The 24,485-nt window shown below is 49.0% G+C and overlaps 1 long non-coding RNA gene across 1 annotated transcript; it reads left to right on the forward strand.

Annotated features, from left to right (window-relative positions):
• The first annotated feature begins 205 nt into the window (after positions 1-205).
• On the forward strand, positions 206-24,304 carry LOC118171659. Its single transcript, XR_004753307.1, has 10 exons — positions 206-2,025; positions 2,135-2,339; positions 2,477-2,594; positions 3,966-4,394; positions 4,559-7,571; positions 7,663-7,821; positions 8,625-8,797; positions 9,664-9,848; positions 19,352-22,754; positions 24,101-24,304. It is a non-coding gene; the product is annotated as an uncharacterized LOC118171659 (long non-coding RNA).
• Positions 24,305-24,485: the final 181 nt, after the last annotated feature.

Below are 24,485 nucleotides of genomic sequence, written 5' to 3' on the forward strand. Positions count from 1 at the left end.
TTACCCTTGTCGGCATCCTTGGGATTGTCTCCTCGGTTAATTGCCTAATTGGTTTGAGTTGTTCATTTGTAATTGTGCTGCCTTGGCCACTAATGCATGGAGAAACATCCCGCCTGCATTGTCCTCTCTTCATTTTGACATTGGTGGTTTTTTCTTCTCAACAGCTTTGTGTCCAGTGCTATAACATGGCTCATATAAGGGGCTGCTCTCTGCCTTGCACCCTTTGTCTCTGTGCATTGCCACCTGCCTCCCACAGCCCCCACAGCATTCGTCCCTGCAGCCTGTGGTCTACCAGGGGCATGCTCCATAATCGACGAGTGTCCCCCACCAGGTGGGGCAGTGCTGCTCTGAGCTCACGCCAAGGGCCTGTAGATGTTTGATTCCTTTTACAAGGTGCCCAAGTGACTTTCTGGTGTCTGAGGAGAACACTGGAGTAAATGCTTTTCCCATTTCCCACCACAGTAGACTCTGAAATCCCAGTAGAAGCAACTTATTTCTGTTACTCGGCCGTTGCTGCCGAGCGGAAGGGAGTTTGCTTTCCGTGTGTTTGTTAGGCTCTTGCAATTGCTTGCTCCCTGTAGAGAGAAGTATAAAACTCCTTCCAGGTGACATTTGCAGAAAAAAATCAATTGTTTATCAACATCCCGGCAATCAATAAATGCAGTGATAGGTGCAACTGTCTCTGTTGGAGCTCGGCCTTGATTGCTAAGTAGCCAGCTTTGCTAAAGCCACTTGTGGCTGGAGCATGGCCATTTCTGTGGGACCAAAGGATGGATCTCGGAGCAGAGATCCTGGGAGGAGCAGAGACCTGAGGGGTGCCTTGTGCTGCCCAAGACCGTCCCTTCCACGAGGCGGTGGTGCTTATTGCTTTGGGCTCATTCCCTTTGGCCTGCTGGTCTCTGCTGTCTGGCAGACCTCGGGAGATGCTTGTGTACATGTGGACAGATAGCCAGCGTGTCTGGTCTCTGGGAATTTCCACACCAAGCTGCAGAAGAGAACCACAGGACAGAGACAAACCCCAGTTGCTCAGTCCCAGAGGAATTCACAATCCATTCCTGAAGTCTAAAGTGAAGCTGTGCCCACTCGTCCATCTTCACTTGAAGTCCCCAGGGTCTCCTTGCTGCATCCGAAGTGCCCCCATGCCTGTATTGTTTTTCCCTCCCTGATTTCCTCAGCAGCCTTGGCTTAGCACTGGAGCAGATGGGACGGACGAGGACCTGATACAAGGCTTGGGTTCCTGCTGGTGGGGCAGATGATGGTGCTCGCTTTCAGTGTCCTGTGCCAGCATCTCCAGGCATCCTTCCTTCAGTGCTGCTGGTGCCCAGCGGGTGCTGGCTGTGCCCAGAGCTGCTCGCTCTGCTCGGGACACCAGCAGGCATTCACACTGGCTTGCAGCTGACTTGGTATCTCACCAAACAAGGGAATTCAGGTGGCCCTATCTGCACAGGGTTCCTGCGCCTGAGCTTTCCCTTCTAACCAACTCTGAGGTCTTCCAGTGACAGCCGACGTGGCCAAGATACCCTCTTACAAAAGATACAGCACAGGAGTAGGGCTGCAAGAGTTAACACTGGCAGCTCGCAGACACGCTGGAGAGTTACATCATGTTGCTGTGGAAACTAACTTTCTGAAACCACAGTGATGTATGGTAAAGCTTTGGGTCAGCGGGTAATAAATTCTGTTTAAAAAGTGATTTTTTCCCCATCTGCTGATGTAAACATCATTAAGAGAAATGACGGCTGAGAGATGGATTTCTTTTTATATCAATTTTCAGACAAAGAAAATAATTTTTTTTTTATAATAAAAAAAGTTGCTGGAAATCAGAGTGTGCTATAAATAATAAAATAAAGAAAAAGCACCGGTGATGGAACAGAAATTTTCCCTGGTGATTGGTTTACAGCTTTCTGTGATTTAATGGTAACTTGCAGTTGCCTGTGGGAAGAAGCTGCAGCAAAGCCCTGGATGTGCTCCGTGAGCCGGCAGCCCGGCTGGCCTTAGAGGAGGCTTTTCCACTGCTGTCAGCCCAGGGTGTGCGGCATTTGCAGCAATGCCTGAGCCATGTCCTTCTCCTCAGGCTGCTCTGCTTGGCTCTGGCTGTGCAGGGCCTCTCCTGCCAGACCCGCTCGTGTCTTGGTAGGACGCCGAGAGCTGCCCTTGCTGAGGATGTAGCCTGAGTGACTCTCCTCAGCCTCCTGTTTTCTCTGTTTGGTGCTGGTTGGCCTGGTCTGATGCTGGCTTTGCAAACTGCGGCCTAAATTCCAAGCTTTGAGGACTTCAGAACATCGCTCCAATTAATTCCTCTGTGCCGTGCGTTTTCTTGCTCTGCCCATTGCCACTGAAGGGTATGTTTCCTACTGCCTGCACTGTACCAGGGCCTGCCCTGCTGCTCTTGGGATACTCTGTAACACGTGGGTTGATTTCTATTTGTTGTTATTACTATTAATTGTTTTGTTTTCTTTTCTTTTTACCCTTTACCCAGGAGGGTCTGGAGCAAGGGAGCAAAGCTCACTCCGTTTACACAAAGCAGTGTGACAGTCCCAGCTAACTGCAAGTGTGCCTCTGGGAATGCAGACAAAGGTGTCACCGTGATTAATGGGGTAATTAATAAGCAATTAATGTGCTTTAGAGCATGGCTATGCCTTTTATCCCAGCCATCCACTAAGCACTGATGCACTTTCTCTGGTGACCATCAGAGTTCAGAGCAGCTTGGGCTGATGAAGATGATGCTTGCAGATCGTGATGCCACCAAGAGCTCCTCAGTGCCGCTCTGCACTGACACAACGGGAAGTCTGCTTTGGAGGGAGGGAAAGGAAATCTGTTTTCTTTTCTTTTTTTTTTTTTTTTTTTTTTTAGCTAATTGATGGGATTAAAAATAATCCAGTGATCCAGTGGAATGCCCTTGAAATGCATGCTCTGAAATTTCCTTCTCTGGCGGTTCCTCCATTCACATTTCTGGACACTGAAAGCTGGCCCACGTGCAGACACCCCACCTGGCGCCACAAATTCACATTCCCCTGGCCGACAGCGCTGCTCTCGCCTGGTCCTTCTGCCTTTCTGCTCTCCCAGCTCAGCCTGCATTTTCACGTCCCCTCTCACAGCCCACACCAGCCCAGGGCTCTGTCGCGCCTGGGTGGGTTCCCTCAATCATACTAAATCCCATCGAGGTGCTATGTTAATGTCTGGAGCTGAGCAAGAAGCATATTTTCCATTTCACGGCAAAATTGCAGAGTTTAATTTAAATGTATTTTTTGTTCTGAAATATCCCTGCGAAACCTTTTAAAATTTGTTTACATATTTTGAGTCGATTTTTTTGGCATTTAAAGGCAATTGGAATATAAAAAAAAGCTTCTAAGTGCAAACTTGTTTTAAAACGAAAATCAAACTATTCCATGCCCTCAAAATAATGAAACATAATGTTTTGATGTTATCAAAACACCTGGGTCATATTTTTGTCTGGAATCAGGAGCGTGTTGATACCGACGTGTCCAGGTGAACCATTTCCTTTGCCAGAACTCAGCGTGCTCCGAATGGGAAATCCCCAGGCAGCTCTGGCAGTAGCAGCCAAACCTGGCCTGCTTGTGTGATGCCAGCCTTTCAACTCCTCTGCCTCAAAGCTTGTGCTCTACGAGCCATCCCAAAGGTGATAATTAATCAGCAAAGCTACTTCGTAGAGAAAGAGGAAAGATGATAGCAAAAAAAAAAAAAAAAAAAAAAAATCCATTCATGAGCAATGGTGTAGCCAAGGAGGGGAACGAGGGCTTGCTGAAGCACCCAAGTATCTTAGAGAATGTGAATGTTATAATGCAGTGTGATAAAAAAAAAAATAATGTGATAAAAAACGTTGCCCAGGCCCAAGCATGGATGTGGCTTTGAGCTGTCTGATGTGCTCTCCTGGCTCGCAGACACTCAGCTGAGGACTGCCTCCAGGAATGCAGGTCCTGTCTCTTCCCTGTGCTTGGATTTTGCAGGCTTTCTTCCCCTGGCTCAGTGTGAACCCATCTCAGTAACGGATGGAAGGAATTCAGGGGAAGGAGGTGAAAGATAACACAGCTTTGACGCGGCAGAGATGAGAAATTTTGCACTTTGTCATCGACTAATGGGAACAATAGCAGGAATGAAAGCTGACTGGCTGCTTTTGAAAAGCAGAGGAGAGAAACAACCGACGTGTGAGATGACAAGAAACATCTTCCCCTGAAGGCCAATACGTGTGTCATTTGAGCTCGATGTTCTGGTCATCTCAGTTATTTAGGTGGCCTCCGTCACAAAGAGCTGGAGCATCGCTGGGGAGCTGCCTGGGTGCTGCGTGGGGACAAAGATGCTCAGCTGGGAAAACCCTTTTCTTAAGCACGTGCCTGAATTCTCTGTGGCTCGGACACGTGCAGCAGCACAGAGACCAGGTGGCCCAGGCCTGGGGCATCGGAGGGGTCTCCTTGCCCACTGTGTCCTTGTACACCATCCTTGGGGAGCTGGGTCATCCCTTTACACCCAGCAGCTCTCCCTGACCTGCCTGTTGCCCGTGGCATGCCTTGTAAGTGCACCCGTTTGTGTTTTTATTTCTCAGGTCCAGCCTGGCGTGTGGATATTTGAAAGGCCATTTGTAGTCAGCCCATGTATCTGCCAACACAGCCTGCCTACTGTAACCAGCTCGCTCGTGTCATCATTTACTGCTCCTCCAATATTTGTGTCAACTGTGATCTTTGCTGGCAGCAAGCTCATGTTTTGCCTTCCAGATCGTGGAGAAAAATCTCCCAACAGCCCTGGGCTGAGAACAAAGCTTTGTCTGAACCTCACCGTGCTCGCCTGAGCTCCTGAGGCACCGGTGACCTCCCCCACTTCGGACGAGTCAGGATTTCTAGTCGAGATCCCCAGTTCTTCTGCCTCCATTTTGCCTGCCCAGCAGAACGATAGGACATGCACTGGGGAAGTTGTTTTAGCCGTGGTCTTAGCTTGACAGCAGTGACAAGAGGGCAAATGATCTTTCTGTCAGCATAGTGAAAGCCATTGCATGCTATTGATTTTTTTTAATCACAATACCCCATTCAGAGCAGTGCAAAATGCTGCTTTAAATATTAATGCTTTTCCCACTGCTTTCTCCCTTTGCCCCCCCATGTCCTCCCATTCCAGCACGGGTCCCAGGCAGTGGGGCAGCTGAGGGATGCCCACCGAATGAAGGAGGGCTGTACGTAAAGCACTCGGCAGTGCCCCTTTAACGTAGGAGCAACTTGACTTTTATTGCCAGTGCTGAGAGCATCTACAAACATAGATTTAGCATCAGCCCCCAGGCTTAAGATACAGCTGTTATATTTTTTCTTTCTTCCTTTAATTTTTTTTCTCTCTCCTTTGTACTAATGTAATGCTTATTTAGGAACTGCAGCCATCTGTGTCTGCTATGGATGGCACTGTTAAATTTGCTATTGCTTTCTTTCCCCTGGTTTGATGAGACTCCCAGTGCACAGAAAATTTCCCAGGACAGCAGAGACTTTCTTTGATTGCTTTTTTTGATTCCCTCCAAAAGAGAATGTTCACAGTGCTCTTTTTGTCCCAGAAAAAGGTCAGCAGCCAGAGAGCTGAGGATCCTGCCTTATGTCGGGTTAATGAGGTGAATTTATGAAGGGCTGGCCAGACAAGAATGTTGTTGAAAGTAGAGGTGGTGGTTTTATCTGCAAATAAAAAGGGAGGGAAGGAGGAAGGGCTGGGACCAGAGACCTTCCCGTTCCTCCGAGCAGCTTGTGGCTGACGGTGAGACAGCTCACGTGGGAATTGGGACAGTTGCTGTACTCCAGGGAATTTTCAGTGTTTTTCAAGTGGAATAATTCTGACTCGACAGATGGACAGGGACCTATCCCAAGTTAACAATCTGGCGATCAGCGCACGCAGCGGGAGGCTCAGGCACAGCTCCGTTCCAGCCAGGCAGAGCAATGATGGGTGTGTGGTTTCGCCATCAGGCACTTGGCTATTTTTGTCAGGCGAGGCAGAAGTTGATTTCTTCCTGTTTTGTCGCTGAGTTGCTTGCAAATGGCTCGTGTTCACCCTTGTGAGGGAAGGTAAATCTTAAAAATATCTATGAAGAGAAGAAAAAATATCTTCCTCTTTTGGGCAAAGCCCTTGTAGAGTGAGTTGTTCCAGAGAAAGCCACCACTCCTACAAGTTATTTACATTTTAAACCCCTTCTCTTTGTTTTCATTTAGTGTTTTCTCTATCATCTGCTCCTTTCAATTCTTCCCCATGAAACCATAGCTTCTTTTTGCACCCCAGGCCCTCTGCCTTGCTAATAGCCCTCTTTGCAGAAAGGTTAACAGCAAGTTTCTCTGAAAATACCATCTGATGGGGACCAGGCATCCGGTGGTGGAGGCGCTGCTTTATGGTTTGTAGGAGCTGAGGAGTTGTCACTTTTCTGACCACAAATCCTTTGGCTGCATCTGTTTGGGCACCCAGGGCCGTTCCCCGTCGCCTGCCCCTACTCCTCTTCCAAAGCAGTTTTTAAATTGCCTTGCCATCTCCCAGGAAGGGACAAGGAGTCATTTGAAATGGTCATAAATGGCCCAGGGTTCAAAACCACAGTAAAGACTGTTGTAGTAATGTGATGGTGTAGGTGGTTAAGTTCCAAATTTCAGGAATATTGGTTTGGTTTTCTAGGGTGCCTGAAGTCACAGGCTCACTGGAAGCTGTCAGCTGTCCCTGGACTTTTATTGATGCCCCTCCATCCTTCAGATCCAGGTAGTCAAGAGCACACGGTCACCTCCTTATGCTGCTGCCATGCATCGCAGAACTGTTCTCCAGGATTTGCTGCTAGGATCCCATGGAGCCTGTGGCACATTAGCTCCTGAGCTGGCAATTTGGACTCGTACCTGCAGTGCTGAAGGTGCATACACACACCACTAACACGTAAGAGCTTTGCAATATGGTTTTGCAGCTGTCAGCATGATGAATGGATGTTATGTTGTATTTCCTGCTTTATCAAATACTAATTATGTATATGATAATTCTAAGCATCGTGGTTACTTTTGGCTCATTTGTTTTTCAGTTTCCAGAGGCATAATGGGATATTTCGACGCCCCCACTCCCATTCTTGAAATTCTGCTTTAATTGCTTCTCTTCAGCTTTTGCTTAAGGTTTCCAACTCTGATGGGTCAGTGTATTGATCCTGCACTTTGATAAGGTCAGCGGAGATCAGCTGTGACATTTCGAGGAGATTTGCTCCTCCCCTAATGGGCTTAGTCATCAAAGAGTTTTTCAGGGGACAGGGCAGGGGGGACATGGAATTTAAACTCTTGCATATGTTTATTTAGGCAGCCTTGTAAGGCTCTGAATGGTGATACCAGTTGAGAGCCCAGAGTGTCTGCTGTGCAGGTTGAGAACTCTGCACAGCAGAGTTATTGAAGCTCTGTGTTTATGACCCTCATTAGAGCAGGTGCTGTCTGGGTAACTGGCCAGGTGAGATGGCAACAAATGAACCCAAAAGGGTTAATGATAGAGCAAAACCAGTGGCCCCACTCCCCACTTCTGCAGAGGCTGGGCTGCACCTCCAGTGTGGTGCCTCCGGCCACAGCTAATTGTGGATGATTCAGAGGAAGGTGAGAAAAAGAAATAGCAAGCAACATCTGTCTGGCCAAATGAGCCTGGAGGAGGAAAATAAATAAATGAATTCCTTCCTTATGTCTGCAGGCGACCAGCTGAGGTCTTGGAGAATGAGATTTGACTACAGCTATCGGCTCAGTGAGGAGCTTCAAGGCTTAGCAGCAGATAACGCAGAATTTCCTGTTCTTGTCATGGCTCGAGGAAGGAGGAAGCGAGCAGGGGCACGCACGGGTTCCCGGGCCAGAGGTATGCCCTGCGCCATCCAGTCCCACTCCCTCCAACCCTGGGGCTTGGGCTTTCTCCCAGGAGCTGGAATAAAGCCTAGCTGCTCAAAAGTTATCTCCTGCTACGCTAAAGATGTCAAACGATGAGGGCCCACACCCTTGCAAGGTCCTCCAGTGTTCGGGTTCCCTCCCTGCTGGGAAATTGCACTGTATTTTGGGATTTATCTGACCTGAACTTCCAGGCATTGAATCTCACCACGTCTTTGTCAAAGCCCTGGGAAGTCCCCTGCAACCTAGGAAATTTCCATGTTTAAGATGTCTAGACATCTTGTGATCTCCTAAGCATCTCTCCAACAAACCGAGCTCATCTGTTAGTTTTTCCAGCTCTCAGACTTTTGGGTGGCCTCCAGTTGAAAGCCCATTGGTGTTTCCCCTGGCTGGGCACCGAGGGATGGGGCACAGGCTGGGAGGGAGCAGGTGGTGGGAGAAGGCGAGCTGCTTGCACGTGGTGGCTCTGCAGCAGCCCCACGGGGCGTTGCTGTCACCCATGCATCCTGCTCGGCCAACCCCGAGTTATTTCGTGCATTTGTAGGGTCGAGCAACTGGTATTGAACCCAAACCTACAGTTAACCTGCCCACAGCCCCACAGCTCTCCTGGGAGGGGACATGTTGATGTGCCCTGTCTCCAAGTGGTCCATGAGGTTGCTCAAGTAGACACAGTTGTTTTTCCTGCCTAAGACATTCACATATCCCCTGGAAAAGCTCTGCAAATGCAGAGCTGTGCTACACTTTTGTTAAAGTCAGGCGTGTTGTTTTTTTCATAAGGAATCATGTAAATGGGGGTAAAAGAGGGAGTTAAGGAGGGACAAAATGGGGAGTGAAAGAAGGAGCAGATGCAAATAGCCAGAGAAAACCTGGTTCCTGTCCTTGCTTGGATGAATATTCACTTATTCCATGGAAAGCATCTGCAGTCCTCAGTGGAGCTGGTGCTTTCTGAGGTAATCTCTTCCATTGTAAGTAGCTGTAATTTGCATGCGTTGTTCCCAGAGGCATCCTCTTGCATTTGGTTGCATCAGAACATATTTCTCCACACGGCAGTAATGTAAGTAGGCGGTGTAGACTGGGGGTGACCAGCTTATGGCTGAGGGACTGCACACCGCTGAACAAATCTGCTCGTGTGTCACGTCACCTGCTTCATCCACGTAGGGAGGTTTATCCTCTTGGATCTGCTTGGTCACACAGATCAAGGGGCTGTTGATCGGGGCAGACTGACAGCTGGTAGGTCAGGGAGATACAAATGTATTTAGTGGTTCTCTAACAGGCTATGAATCCTGCCCCTTGTATCTGATCTCATTTACCCTCCTCTGCAACCTGCCCTGTCCTCATTACATGACCTCGCTTTCTGCTGTCTATAAATGTTCGCAGCCAAGAGTATCACTCCAGCAAATGGCGGATAAAATGCCAAATGGTGTGGACAGGGAGCAGTGTTGGCATTGATCTAAACTGCCTGGAGAACCCTGCCGATCTGAGAGCAAAAGCTTTTTGTTGGTGTTTTTGGACTATGAAGTGAGGCCATCAAGTTTTCAGGATATCCCTGGCAGTGGCAGAGCAATTCAATCATGCTGCCTTATCAGATTCTCTTTGTCTGACTTATCTTTCCCCTCTCTTCACCGTCAGGATAGGAAATGCTTTCTCTAAAGGGTTAGTTATGTGTTGCTACGATGGGCAGCTGCAGTCTTTAGCACAGTAAGCAGATACCAGACTATGAGGTAGCTTAAAAATTCAGCTGTGTGTATGGCCAATGAAACATCTGGCCTCCAGGTCCACCCTGACTCACGTCCTGCACGCCCTCGTGCCTTTTCAGCACGGGGCTTGCTGTCAGACTCCCCCAGGAAGGGGAAGACGTGTTTGCTGAGATCCTTGCTGGAGGAACGATCCTCACCATGGAGCCTTTCCAGGGCACTGCTCTCTGGAATGCTCCTGGCCCTTGCTCTTCTTGGAAGCTCTGCTGAGACATCTGTCAGCTCGAGCCCACAGAGGGAGGCCAAGGTAGGTCACTTTTTAGTCACTTCAGCTGACTTTTTCTCACGTGGATCTGAATTATCCCAAGGAACAGAACAGCTTTGGGTATTCTGGCCGTGGTCCCAGCCCTACCACTGCAAATTCTGCACAGCTCTGTTAGGAGAGGGCAGTGTGAGGGAGCGGGGTCGGGCAGCAGGTCCCTGCCAGCTGGGATCTCACCAGATCATGTGGATGGGTTTGGTTTCGTGACGTACTGGGGTTAATGCTTTACAGACGCTAATTCTGGACAAGACGCAATAGCTCCAACAGTGTTTAAGTTTAAAGGTGGGAAGAGATCTGTAGACCTTGTTTTGCATGGAGCAGGACAGTGGAGTGCTCAGAAGTGGATTTAGGACATACAGCTGCCCTGTTTCTGGTTTGCTTGGACTTAGGGCAGCCACAGGTCTCCCATGGTTCAGAATTTGTCCACGGTGCCTCAGTATTGCCAAGCTGAAGGGTGCTGAGTGTGCCATGGTGGTTGGAGCCCACTTGAGAGCCTTCCCATGTGCCCTGACTGCCGTGGCATGGTGCGGGCTGCGCTGGCAGCGGGGCTGCAGCGGGCAGGGAAAGAAGTGCAGGATGGGCCCTGAAATGCCTTGGTAAGCTGGTTTGCCAAATCTCAGTGTCAGCGTTGCTGTCAGCATCTCCCTGCCAAGAGAAGCAAGCAGGCAGCTGAGGTTTCCCATTTTTTCCTTCCTTTTCTTTCACTCTAATGCTCCTGTTAAGCTCTCTTCACTGTGCTCACCGTAATGGTCCCTCGCTCGGTTTATGTCCTTCAAACTCTTCCCTTTAAACACTTAGTCATCACTTAGCTAAACTACTATATACAAATATAGCTCTTTTGATCTTCCTACGTAAATCAATACCTCCTGCCCTTTAATCTTCTTAGTGGCTTTCTCTGAACTCCCTCCAATTTACTATCTGTCTTTGAAAGTGAGTTGTCTTTTGGGCCTGATTCTCCACCATTTCAAACTTCCCCACGTCCTGATACCTGCCCACAGCAGGAGAACGTGGTGGCTCCCCACCACTCTGTTTATGTAGAAAGGATACAAAGACTTAGGTACCAAGCATCACTTTTCCCCTTGGACTCCTGTGGCTCCCCACAGGCAGCCTCAGCCATGCCAGAGCTGAAGGGTGATGCAACCCAAGGCCATGATCCCAAGGCAGGTCTTGCAGGATGCTGAAGGCCACGGTGAAAGCCAGCCTCGGTGCTTCTGTGCCATTTGGGGTGAAGGAGAGTTGTCCCACTTGGGTTATGGAGAGGCATTTCTGTACTGATTGGTGGCTGTAGAGGTGCATCCCACCTTCTCTGCAGCAGTAGAGCCCATGGGTGCAAGCAAGCCCAGGAGAAGTGAAGATTTGTCCCCTCAGAGTGGGTAACGCAGGTGTCCCTTCCTGCATGGGGCAGCTCCCCCTGCCTGCCTGCTGGTGGGACCTCTCCAGCCGTGGCTGATGGGGTGAAACCACCGGAAAACTCAGCTCAGTAGGAACCCAGAGCTGGGAAACCCATCCGTGGTGTTGGTGGGCCGAGAGGCACTTGTCATCGCTGCACAGGGAGGGATGGTCACATCCACTGTATGGTAGCAACTGGAGCACTGGGAGGTCCTGCTGGTGTATGGTGGGAGGTAACCTTGTGCCTTGTGTCACACAGGAGACAAGAATTAAGGCCCTGTGTATCATAGTATCATAGCATGGCTCGGGTTGGAAGGGGCCTTAAAGATCATTTAGCTCCAACCCTCCTGCCAGGGGCAGTGATGCCACACACTGGATCAGGTTGGCCAAAGTCCCATCCAGCCTGGCTTTGAACACCTCAAGGAATGGGGCATCCACAACTTACCTTGGCAAATTATTCCAGTGCCTCACCAACCTTACAGTGAAGAATTTCCTCCAGAACTGTAGGTCTTGAGGAGGCCATTGAACAATTCCTCCTCCTCTCCCAGCCTTGATGGTTTCTCCAGCCATCCCCTGAGACCATTCCACTCTTGAACTGGGTATGCTGGGAAAGTCATTTAAAACCATTACAGTAAGTCCTTTTTTTTTTTTTTTTTTTTTTTTTTTTGTCTTTCAAAGGGAAGGTTTATAACAGCAATAAGCTCCTTCTTTTAGCATCTCATTATGGGTCAAATGAAAGCTGATTGGAACATGAGATGGAGGATCTCACCTCTCCACTCATCCCCACTGGATAAACGTAGTAGTACTGCCGTGGGCCGTATAGCTTAATTAGTCACTATTCTCTGCTGTTCCTAAAAGGGAAGAAAAAAACCTTTGCAAAGCCTAGGCAGGCTGTCTGTGTCATATTTCCTGTGTTCTTAGAGGTGTTAATGAATTCATTAATCACTTAATGGCAAGGAGGGTCTTTGGGGACCAGCATCGCAATTTACTGCTCCCAGGAGGCAGACTCTCTGTCACTGATCTAAAGTTTCAGCTCCGCTAATTTGTGCCAGCAGAGCCGCTGAGCTCCTGCCTGCAGTCCTTGGAGCGTGTGTGAGCCTGTGAGCGTCGTGGCCACTGGGAACACCGCAGCAGCATGCAAAGCGGCGGGGCGCGTTCGCTGGGGAGGAAGAAGGTCTTGCAATGAGCGATGTTCCGTCTGAAGTGTTTGGAGTCTGCATAGAGCAAAGGAGACGTTCCCCCAGCCTTGCGGTTGTGATGCTTTCATTCTTTTCACTGGGATAGGCTTCCTGAGGAACTACTGGGAGAAACCCCCCTTGCATTAGGCTGGGGAGCGCACCAGGAGCCTAAGAGGTTTCTTGCTGACTTACAAGAAATCTAAGCTATGGAATTGTGGCTGTATAATCTGGCCTGGGACTGCAGGCTATGCAGAGAAAGGAGTCGGCAAATCTTTTCTGATTGAAGAACGTCAGGGTGATGTATTTTGACTGAAACTGTCAGTTAAAATGTGAATTTGGATGTTTGCATTTCTGTTCTGCTGAAAATGTTGATTATTTCAGTCTCTCGCCCTTGTTGCAGGAGTGCAGCTCATGGCAAAGTTCCCTACAAAATGGCTCTTTTGGCTTATTTCTAATCACACAGCAGTTCAGGGAAAGAAGGACGTGAGCAGAGCCCTCCTCTCTGCTAATTCCGTTCCACCAGCCTGTCATCACTTCGCAATTGCACCTTTTTAAAGGTTTTTCTCCCTGCTTTTCTGTGGCTGAGTTCTTCTCCTAAACTTCTGCTCTTATTTTTCTTCCCATTTTTCCCCGCAGTCTGCTGCTGTCATGGGCTGGGAGTCAGGGGAGGCGAGGTATGTCACCTGAGGGGCAGTGGGGAGGGCAGTGCCTCTGGACTGTGGCTGTCCCCATGCTTGCTCCCCATCCCTGGCACCCTCCTCAGAGCCATTCCCACACTTGTGTTCCTTGTTCGAGAGTTGCCACGGGGTGGAGTGAGCTGGGAGGAAGGACAGAAGCTACGCATCACACTGAGAAAGAGGAGAAAGGAGGGAGAGAAAGCAGGAACACAAAACCACTTCATCGTAGAAAACACAAAGGGAGGCAATTTCAATAAATGCCAGATGGTCAAAATTAACCAGAGACGTGTAGAGCCCTGCATGTCCAACTGTTTGCTTTGGCAGGCATTCTTCAGCTTTTCAAACGAGTCTCCCAGACGCCCTTTTCTTCTCCTTGGCCTTCCTCTTCCCCTTTGCTCATCCTCTGGGCCCCACTTCTTAACCCCACCCTTCTCCTCCCTTGGGTCCGTTTCCAGCCCCTCATCTCTCACTGCTGCCCTTGGTTCACGTTGCACTGCAGATTGGGTATAACTTGTGTTATGGTGAGGGGGAACCTGTGCCTGGGAGGCAGTCGTCATCTTCCACTGTGAAGAAAGGTTCTCACAGCCATTTTTTTGTTTTGTTTTGTTTTGTTTGTTTTTTGTTTTCAGCCCAAAAGCCAGCAGGAACCCTCGCAGCTCACCAAGTGGAAGATCCTGTGCCACTTACCCCGACGGGGCAGGGGACGTGGCAGTGCTAAATTCAGGCCCACAGGAGGACTCATTCCTCCCGACAATGCAATCAGGAAGGCCCTTGTACGCTGCAGACGGAGCGCTCCAGCTTACAGCGAGCTCTTTTGTGCGCGCGTGTGCTCTCTGCATTCGAAACATTTATTATTCTAAATTGCCTTCTGCACATTTTACAATAATTACAACTAGTGTTTGCCTTGTTATCTCCACTGTTACTAACAAGAATGCCATCATTATTCCAGTCATTAGCAAAATCGATGTTGTTGTCCGGAGCTGCCGGCTGTGGGCCTGCTCTCAGAAGGAGTCTCGTGCTCTCCAACCCTGCTTGCTCCATCTCTCTTGCAGTAGGTTTGGACCTGAGGGGACAGAAAGGGAACGGAGATTATGTGAAGAATTGGTATGAGGGAGTGCTGTTGGGTGTCGAGATTAGCAGCGGTGAGCGCTGGGAAGCTGCTAATGGCAACATCAGCAGGAATGAGAGAAGAGGCGGCCATTTCCTGCACTCCCTCGGCCTTTGGTGTGTCTTAGGCCTGCTCCTGGCGTTACAGTCCAGCAGCTTTCCCTGTAAGTGCATGTTGACTGGATGGGAAGAGATGCTTTTGCTCTGACAATGGATCTTACAGATGAGAGAGGAAAGGCTGGAATTAAGCTGGCAACACTCAGCTGCTGTAAGGTGGGCCCAGCACTGTGCTGTGCCATTGCCTGTGCAAGGAAGGCAACTCCTGGCACCCTTAGCAGTCGGATCCTCCAGCAGATAGTTGGGTCATGCTGGGTCTTCTCTGACACACTCAAAATAGGTTGTGGGGGGTTAAATTTTTCAATGTGAGCACTTCTTCTGTGGGCTCCCTCACAAGAATTTGACATCCCTGAAACATTCAGGAATTTGTTTGGATTTTGCCCATTTCAGGGAAGGAAAGAGGAAGGGGGTTTTAACCAAAAAGATCCTGTTTGACCTTGAAGCCTTCCATTATGTGTTCTAATTAAAATGGAGAACTTCAAGTTTCAAATCTCATGTGCCTTTTTATGAAACCTGACAAAAATGTTTACAGAAGCTAGGTGACCAAATGAAGCATTTTAGTTTTAAGTTTAGTAATGTATTTCATTCAAAGCCTAAAGATTTTTTTTTTCCTTTTTACTAAAATGAGTAAAACAGTGTTTTAAATTTTTCCTTCGGTTTTCGAAATCTTGTCAAAACCAGAACTTATATAAGCTTATATAGCTTACTATGAGACTCCAGAGGAAAGGTCTTTTTGCTTAGAGTGTAAAGACAAAATGCACAGAGAGGCAAATGGCAGGAAAGAGATTTTCTTTTTCTTTCTTTCTTTCTTTCTTTCTTTCTTTCTTTCTTTCTTTCTTTCTTTCTTTCTTTCTTTCTTTCTTTCTTTTCCCCAAATATACTGATCTTTTGGGCTACAGTGCAAAAATTGCAACGTTCTCCCATGGTTCATCCTCACATGGCTTGGTTTCTTACTAAAAACCCACTTTGCAGGACAACCGTGCCCTCAGTATTTATTAGCCACAGAATCATGCTGTCTGTCCTTAGCTTTTATAGCAAGCAACAGAAAAATAATTATGGGGATATTTCCTCCTTTCTAAATGCAAATTTTCAATTCAGGGAAAGTTGTATAATTGTTTCCTGATATTGGTATTTTTAGGTGTACTCACATCTGAATGCTAGCTAGCAGTCCTTTTTCCATTGCACTCTTGAAAGAAAAACAAATTTCAATAGAATTGTATTTGTTGAATACAGATTAAGTAAACAGAGTTTGGAGTTTATGTGGAAAGTAAGTCACTCGTGTCATTTTCCACCTTACTGATTTAAACTATTCCCTGTATCTTAGAAAACTATCACCAGAGTAAACCATAGCTGTGATTAAACATAACACAGATGATAGAATAATGTTACTTATAATGAAAAAGGAACTTTTCACGTTCTACCAAACCTGGAATACAGCAGAGCAAGTAATATACGCATATAATGAATGACCCAGATCTGTGACAGAACAAGTCATATGTGTGTATGGTCTGTTACCCCCAACATGTGATATTAAAAAATGCTAAGGGTGGAATTCAAGTCTTGTGTAAAGTCAAAAGAAACAGTGATCTATGATTTCAGTGGGTTTCAGCTTGGCCCCTGAGATGATGAACTGAGACAAAATTTGGGCAGTTTGGGTGATCCCATAGCATAGATTCTCAAAGGTGCCTATTTCTTGGTCCAAAACTTCAAGCCCTTCTGGTTTATGACATCTGTAGAAGATCAGGTTCCTCAGTAGTTAGAATTGCCACCAAGGAAACCTGTTCTGCTCCATTCCACCTCCCTTTCAACGCGTGTAACCTGTATGGAGTTACCGATACTCATGGGTTGGTTTCATTAGCCTGCTGCTGATTTGCAACTGGTGTGACCTGGACCCTACAGATACTGCGACCGCTGTGTGTCGATGTCAGGCATCTTTTGATGGCTGAAACTCAGATTAAGATGGGAGCAGGGGAAACTGATTTACATATGTGGCTTTGAATGAGGACAAAGTGGATTAGGGGCAACACTGCAGAAAGGATTGGTTGGAACGGCTGCTCCAGAGCCTCCAGTGCTGTGCTGCAAGGCTTCGCTCCTGCATGCGGTGTGTGGCCTGTGGCCTAGGAGCACTGATCACACTCTCTGAAGGGGATGGAACTTGGTGACTTCAGTGTCCCCTGCCGACCCAGGGCCTTACTGCTCCTGTGAGAGCACTGGTAGCAGCCTCGTGGTGACCAGAGACCCAGGCCCTGTCATCCTGGACTCTCCATCCACCTCTGTAAGAGCTGCTCCTAAGGCATTATGCTTAATTAAAGAAGATAAAGAGGACAACAGAAGCAGAGGGATTAAAACTAGGGATGAGTAGCTGGGAGTTGCCGTTGCTCTTGTTTATGCTGAGCCTCTCCGTGGGGGATGTTCTTCAGTTTGTCTCAGCATGCCAAGAGTCCTCTAAGTGAGAGGCAGCGGTTTACAGAGTCAACAGATTTAAGCAGGCTACGAATATTAATTATTAATTACTCTTGGAGAGTGCTATACATTAGATTGGTGAAGCAGTTAACAGCTCTGCCTCCTCCTCCCCGCAGATACACTCTTGCTGTCAGATTTCTCTCCCCAGCTAAGACCCTGGTGCTAGAATTAGGCCAGAAACTATTTTCCAGTCGAGTGGCTTTTAATGGGCTCTCCAGACTTCTTCTTTTGCATCCTGTGAGTGACGAGATATGTGGAGAGGAGAGACGGTGGGATTGATTTGTACCGTAAGAAGTATGAGAATTTAGCTAAGTGGGGCTCTGCGCTGCTAGAGCTGCATGAAGCCCTGCGGTGGTTGCGTCTTGTACTCCAGAAGCACCCGCTAATTACCCACAGCAGCAGGCAGGGCTCTGGAGAAAGCCCATTTGCAGGAGTCCTCAGGGAAGCTGTATTTCTGATGGAAGGCAAGGCAGTGGTCTTTTGGATCTTCTCTTCTCCATCTTGAACATTGCACCAGGGTTCGGCACGTTTCTGGGTGTTCCTTGCCCGCCTCAGCTACGGCAGAATGAGAGAAGTGGTGCTTTGTGTAACGAGCATGGTGGTTTGGAAATGGTGGCAAGTCCCAGTGCTCTGCAGATGTTGAGGAGGGGTTTTAGTGTCTCTTACAGCCTGAAAGCCATTCAGGTACCGCTTCCACCTGTGTTCTCTCCGTGTGACGCAGCGTGGGTTGGCTGGGGCAAGTGGCCCTTGTGATCACCTGCACCTTGCTGTGATCTGAAGCTTTGCCCGTGGGAGAGGATGCCATGAGGAAAGGCCCTTTGGGATGATGTTGGTATGGTCTTCTGCTGACCTAAACCATCATACAGCTCTGCTGGCTTCAGGGCAAGCCTGAGTTGGGGCTGATGTTGTCTAGCAGAAGTGGATGGAAAAGATGCTCCAAAATTAGAAATAAGCCAACAGTGAACTGCATCTCCTCTCTGGCAGCCTTATTTCATGCTCTGTAGCTGCATGAGGAGCTTGGCCCTGATTCCCAGCTAGTTCCCCCTTCCTCCCGGCCTCTGCTCCCCATCCAGGCATTGCAGAGCAGTGACCTCCATGGAGCCAAAGGCCAAGCAAAGCCCTGATGGCTGGGCTGAGCAAGGGAGTGCCCCAAGCAAGGCACGAGCCCCACGCTGCTGGGGAGATCCTGCTACTCACTGCAGTAGTCGGGTTCCTCCACCTCCCAGTATGAATCCCTGGCGTGAAGCATGGTCCTTATACTGGAAGGTGCTCACACAGCAACAAAAAGGGCAGCGGAGAGCGGGCTTGGGAGCTCTTTCTGCGAGAGGAAGGAATATTGTGATCTGCTAGCATCTGACTTGTTTCCAAACACCTAGCATGCTTTGTTCGTGCACTGTATTAAATAGCCTGTGGAATTTAATTCCTCTGGGAAAACAAAACAAAACAAAGCAACCTCCCCACCCCCAAAGTGCGGCAATTTTGTAATTGGACTGTGACAAAGCTGAATGCCTCCTGATCAGGGGGGTTATTGTTTTTAATTTCTGCATCATAACAGGGATGCGGCGCAATCCTACGTCTAGGCAGACAGTTTGGCATGGAAAGTCACAGCTGGGTGATTGCAGCTCCCCCAAGCAGGGGCTTTTAGAGTGAAAATGCTGACAGATCCGTAGCAATAGCGGGCAGGACTCTCATAATTTATTTTTAATGCCATGCTGTCTTTAACTGTGCAATTTCCTCCGGGGTGTTTGCTTTGAGATTGCAAGATAATTACATCTCAGAAACCAGGCTAATTACAGTTAACAGCCTGAAAAGTGAAGGCCCCCATTTCCCGCCCCCCCCGCCCAGGTTTTTCCACCAGCTTTCCTCGCGGCCGCCTGCCCGAGCTGTGGCAGCAGGGCGAGGAAGTCGCCTTGGCACTGCGCTGGGACGTTCGCTTCCCGTCCTCGCCCCACAGAGGTGACGCCCCCGTTGATTTGTGTTGGGTGGGGACGTGGCAGCCCCACCAGGACCGCGATGGGGAGCTCGATAGTGGGGAGGTCAGCGCTGGTGCGGCGGGGAGGAGAAGCCCGGGCTGGTGGGGATGGCCGGAGAGGTGGGTGGCACGGTCAGCGTGTCAGTGCCCTCTGTTGGGTGCTGCTGGCTGGCTGCGCTGTGCTCAGCCCTGCGCATCGCTGTGCTGAAGGAGAGGGATCTTCCTTCAGCCAAACGGGGGGAAAAACATGAAACTTCCAAGCCTCACCATGCAGCATCTAAGTTCAGCACTGCATGTGAGCAGTTAGCTGGGGAGCGTGTTCTCTTGCCCCAGCCTGCCTACCTGCCTCAGTCCATCCCTTCTCATTATCACCCTCAATTAATTACTTGTGGGTGCACGGGCGGCAAGCTGGGTGTTGGCAAGCCCATACGTGGGGTCTCATGGCCAGGCCTGCCACTGCCTTCCCTGTAAGGTAGTGGAAGTGTTTCCCCTGCCTGTCCCTCCACTGCTTTGTCTCCGTTTAACATAGCTGTTTATTTGTAGCAGTGGTGAGGTTATAATTGTAGTGATCTATGGCTTTTGTAGGTTAGTTAATGCATTAATTAGTCCAAATGGGGAAAAGAAGAAGAAAGCCCACACCTGACAAGCTGTCTTGGCATCTCGTGAGATGGGCGTAGAGCATGCATCCAAGGTATGTCCTTGTTTTTTGTCTCTATCAGCTGGTCTAATAGAAGCTCCTCATGTTTCCTACAGGTGTTGCTGCCTTAATTTTTGAGTTTGCTGAGGGAGATAGAGCCTGCTCAGCTTGGACACAGGGAGGCAGCCCTCCCTAGGAACCCCTCAGAAGCCCACGGGTGGCAGGCTGTGGTCCCAGTCCCAGCGGTGCTTCTGCTCGGCGTGCCCAGGCTGAACTCAGCACACTACAGCCAGAAGCTCCCGAACATCAGCTGCAATGCTCAGCTCAGCCCGTGCTCTTTCGGAAATAACTCTGAAAGCTTAAAAGGCTCATCCTTGCTCTATCACAATGTGGTTGCCAGGCTCCTTGGAGAATGACAGCAAAGAGCTTCAAAGCAATACAAAAAAAAAAAAAAAAAAGCCTTCCTCCAGCAGCCTTAGATGCTGTCTGGCAGAGTGTGCATACACTTGCTCTTCGTGTTTTTACACGATCTGGAAGGCTGGCCTCTAATTCTTACAGTCTTGAAAATAATTCATTTTCTCTTCTGGGATTCCAGATCAGGGATTAATTTAATGATTTTTCTTTCCCATTGTTTGTTTTTAACGATTAAGGTGATAGTTATAAATTGTTAACAAGTTCTGGTAGAAATGTGATCCCTGGGAACTTTTTTTTACACTGAATAAAATAACAGTGAGATTGATTTAGCAAAGCCGGGTGAGTTGCTGTGTCTTCAAAGATTATCTTGGTTCTGCATGAAGGGCCAGCTTTTTGAGAAGTATTTAGGCCTAACCGAAATCAGGTGCTTAAGCACCTTCCAAATAAGAGAGGCTTCTGTCTGTAGGGAGTGATAAAATTGTGTGTTAAATCAGCCAGCGCGTTAGACCTTACTTTTTTGGCTGGGTAATTTTTTCAGGTGGATTGTTTCCTCTCCCAGACCGCTGAGCTGGCACCGAGTGGTTATTTTATGGAAAACCTCCCTTTGCTGGAAGCGGCGCATGGCCCTGGGCTCGCTGGGGAGGCTGCGTGGCTGGGGCCGTGCCTACAGGCTGGTGTTTTGGCATGACCAACTACCGGCCCATGAGGATGCATGGAGCTGGAGGTGGTGGGGTGGCGCTGGCTCTTTTTGCTCCCCTGGTTTGCTTGGGTCTCTTTGTTCAGTGTTTGCTGATCTGTGAAACGTGTTCTGGCCCTTGTTCCCATGGGGCAGGGGCTTATCTGAAAGCAGCAAACAGAGGTTTCTGGAGAAGCGTCTTCCAAGGATGATCTTCTTCCGATAGAGGTTGTAATTGTTTAATGATTTTCCATATGGATTTCTGTGTGGGCTGCTACAGGACAGCCGGTGCTGGCTCGGCACTGGGGAGTTTCTGCCCATGCTTGCTCTGGCTGCCCTCTCTTCCCCCAGCACTCAGTGGTGGGGCTGGATGCAGCCTTTGGGCTGGCCAGCTGGCCTCTGCGCACTCTCACAGTCTTTTGATTTATATTTACCTTGATTTTTACTGCCCTCTGTCAAGCCCAAGTCTGAAACTTGTCACGTTTTTCCAATTAAATCAGTTGACCTTGTACAAATGGATTGGCTCTCCCAGCACACCTCGCCTCTCCACCTTTCTCAGTCTACATGGCTGCAGTAATGCTCCTTTAAAACAAACACTGCTTTTGCACTACCTCCAAGCCATTGCATCCTGCTCCCTGCTACTGCAGACAACCAAGCTTCTCTTCCCTTTCTTAGGCTGAAAAAACCCCTTTCTTATTGCACTGGCTTTCCTCCTAATTGTTTGGACAGTGAAAAGCCTTATTCCAGTTTCTCACCTAAATTTATTCATGGATGGTTTGTGACCTTTTGCTGATGTTGTCCTTTCACCTTAAATAGCACTTTCTCTTCCTTCATGTTAAACCTCCCGATACATGAGGAGAGAACAATTTTATCACCTCTCCACCTTCATTTTCTTAAACTAACAAGTCAGGGCCTCCCAGCAGCTGACTCTTGTAAAAAGGCCACCTTTGCTCTGATGCTGTAGATAGCCTTTCTCTGAGCCAGTTCCAGCCTGAGCTCGCCATCCTTGACCCCAATTTTGGGTGACAAGGATTGCGTGGTGCTTCACACAGGGTCTCGCCAGGCTGTGTGCAGTGACCCTTGTCCCCCCGAAGCGCACACAGGTACTTATGAGGCCCCAGTGTTTACACGGGGCTCCTGCAGGGTGCAAGACCACTCTGTTTGAGGAATGGGATTTTAAAAGGTTTGATCCCTTTCACAATGAAGTCACAGTTGAAATTCCCATCGATTGCTAAGGTGTGTGTCCAGGACTTAATAAGTCTTGTTGCTCTGTGCCAGAAGTGGTGAACTCCTCTGACATGATAAATCGCATGCCAAAGGTGTTGATGCATCTGACTGAGGGGAGCAGGAGCTCCAGGATCGTGCGGTTCAAAGCAGGTGATGGCAGTGTGGGACCAGGGATGGGTTCTCTCCTCCTGCCCCCCTTTGCTTTACTCAAGGAGTAAGGATCATATAAATATTGTTAAATTGTGTTTTAAAAGAAAAAGATGCAAAATGGAACCCTTGGCACTCTGGTGGAGGCGAGAAGGATTTCCATGGATGGGAGCAGAGCCTGTGCGAGGCTGAGCAGGTGGAAAGGTTTTGGACGCATCCAGAGCTGTGGGCTGTGTCTGAGATGTTTGAGCCCAACACAGGTAGGAGCGCTGGCAGCAGGCAATCGGGAGGGCAGTGCCACGAGGCATGGGAGGATCCTCCTTTCTAACCATCGCATGTGAAGCTAGGAACTGCGGTTGAGTCCTGAGGCTGGCTGGAGATCAACCAGAGATCCTGCCTGATGGAAACAGAATCCTTCTGTTTCCTGATCTAAGCCCTGTAACACAAAGCAGATGTAAAGGTCCAGCTGAGATCAGGAAATCTTTTGTGTGTGAGGTGGAGGCAAAAAAAAAAAAAAAAAAAAAAAAAAAGGGGCAAAAAAAAAAAAAAAAGCACTGCCAGCCACGGAGCCTGTGCAGGGGGCAAGCAGGTATGGGGCAGAGAGCTGGCTGAAGGGGAAGGGGCACTGCCTGCTGAAGCACAGTCTGCCCTTCTGGAGTGCTAACAGTAAAAAGCAGCACCACGGGAATAAAACAAAGGCAACCCAGCCCGCTTGCATTTCTGAACCTAACACCCTCAAAGCCCTGCCACCTGGGCTTCTCGAGGCTGGGTGGGACCTGCCATGCCCTGCCTTGTCTTCCCCGCTTCCTGCAGGGGTGTGTGGCTGAGCGAGGAGCACCTGGGTTAAATAACCCCCGTGGCATGACCTACGTCTTCTGTGGGGCCAGGTGGGTGCCTGGCCGGATTCTGTGCTGCCTCCAGCACCGTCAGCTGCCTCTCTGCACCACGGGGGTCCCAAATCCTGCGTGGCAGCCCCGCGAGTTGCTAAACAAAGCAAGGGGAAAATCAGGCACAAGCTGTGCAATTTGCAGATGATCTGTGTACCTGCTAGTTTGTAACAGATGTTTTCCTTTGCGTGACCATTTGTGAGCAGCTTCCTTGTCACAGTCTGTAGTAGCTGCAGTGCTTGGGAGTGAGTGATACCTTGCACCTGCACAGAACAATATTCCTGAGCATAAACCAGGTTTACAATTCTGGAAAGCTGCTGTTGCGCAGAATTTTATATCCAGTGCAAGCAACAGCAAAATAAAACCGTATAATATTCTTGAAACATGTTAGAAAAAAACTAGAAGGGGAATTGCATGTGTGGGATTGGGTCTGTGCAGCTCTGTCCTCTCTGAGGGGTGGCCAGAAGCGGATGCTGCCAAGGGAGGTGCAGCAGAAGGCAGATCTGCCCCAAGTTAGATACACTTATCACCCCTAATAACGGGATGCTGCCTTGCAATATCATTAGCACTGTCAACAGGGACATTGGTATTTAGCTGTCGTAACTCTGGCTATTCTTGTTATCCGTATACATGCCTGCTTCCTTTCCGAAATGTCACAAATTCTTGGCCACGACAACTTCCCGTGGAAGTTAGCTCCATAGTTTAATTATGCATTGTGCAAACGCAGTGTTTCCTTCTGCGGGGCCATGCCAAGTGGTGTCAGCAGCACAGAAAAGCCGGGTCAATTATTATAGGGTTGCTTCTGAACAGCGAAACATCAGCACAGCCTAACTAGCACAGGCACGGGTTATGCCAGGCATTTCAGACAAGCCTGTAACAGATAAAAGGACTGCAATTCCTCGTCTCCTGGGCGAGCTGGCAGGTGAATGGGAATGTAATACCTTCCTTCGGGTTACCCGCAAGGGGGAGAGGGGGTCTCTGGCTCAGAAAGACTGATGATTTTTCCTTGTTCCTTTTGAGTTGTACCAGTGGACTGGGATTTTGGAAAAATGCACAACAAAAAGAGGAATGAGATGAGTCTTGTGCCAAAGAGACAAATTTTGCAAGGAGATTTCTCCCTGGCATGTGGCACTGTCCCAGATAACAAAGGTCTTTTGGTCACCTGGGGATTGGAGTGCATGGGTCCGGGAGGAGGCTGCCCTGCCTGGGAAAGCAGTGCCTGCCCTGTGTCAGCATGCTCCCACAAACGCCCTTCTCACCCAGCCTGCTGGTGGGTGATGCTAAACCACCTGAAGTTTGCTCCTGTGCTCGTTTTGTGCCATGCTCTCATGTGAGCTCACCTGCAGAGATCTGTGTGAAGCTGGATTCCCTGCGGGTGCTGCCGGAGCCTGCTGCAGTCTGTCGGGATCGGCCGCTTGCCATCTGCCGTGGGGATGGGCAGCAGAGAGCACGCGCTGTGACGGGGTGAGCGAGGTACCCTGCAGCACAGCAGCCTCCAGTATAGCTCTGTTCGGAGCAGCAGGACCAGGCCTCTTGCAACCCTAAGCTGAAACCAGAATACAAATGTCTCTATGTACAAGAGAAAAGAAAACCCCCTGTGCTCATAGAGGTTTGGTGGCAACTGGGAGATGTCGCTTTGAATGTGTGTATAAGGCTGGTTCACCTGGCTAGAACATGTTCTCAAGCCCAGAATCTGAGGATTTTTTTGAATGAATCAGGCATGGGCAAGGT

Source organism: Oxyura jamaicensis, chromosome 9 (assembly GCF_011077185.1).
Source record: "Oxyura jamaicensis isolate SHBP4307 breed ruddy duck chromosome 9, BPBGC_Ojam_1.0, whole genome shotgun sequence".
Lineage (NCBI taxonomy): Eukaryota > Metazoa > Chordata > Aves > Anseriformes > Anatidae > Oxyura > Oxyura jamaicensis.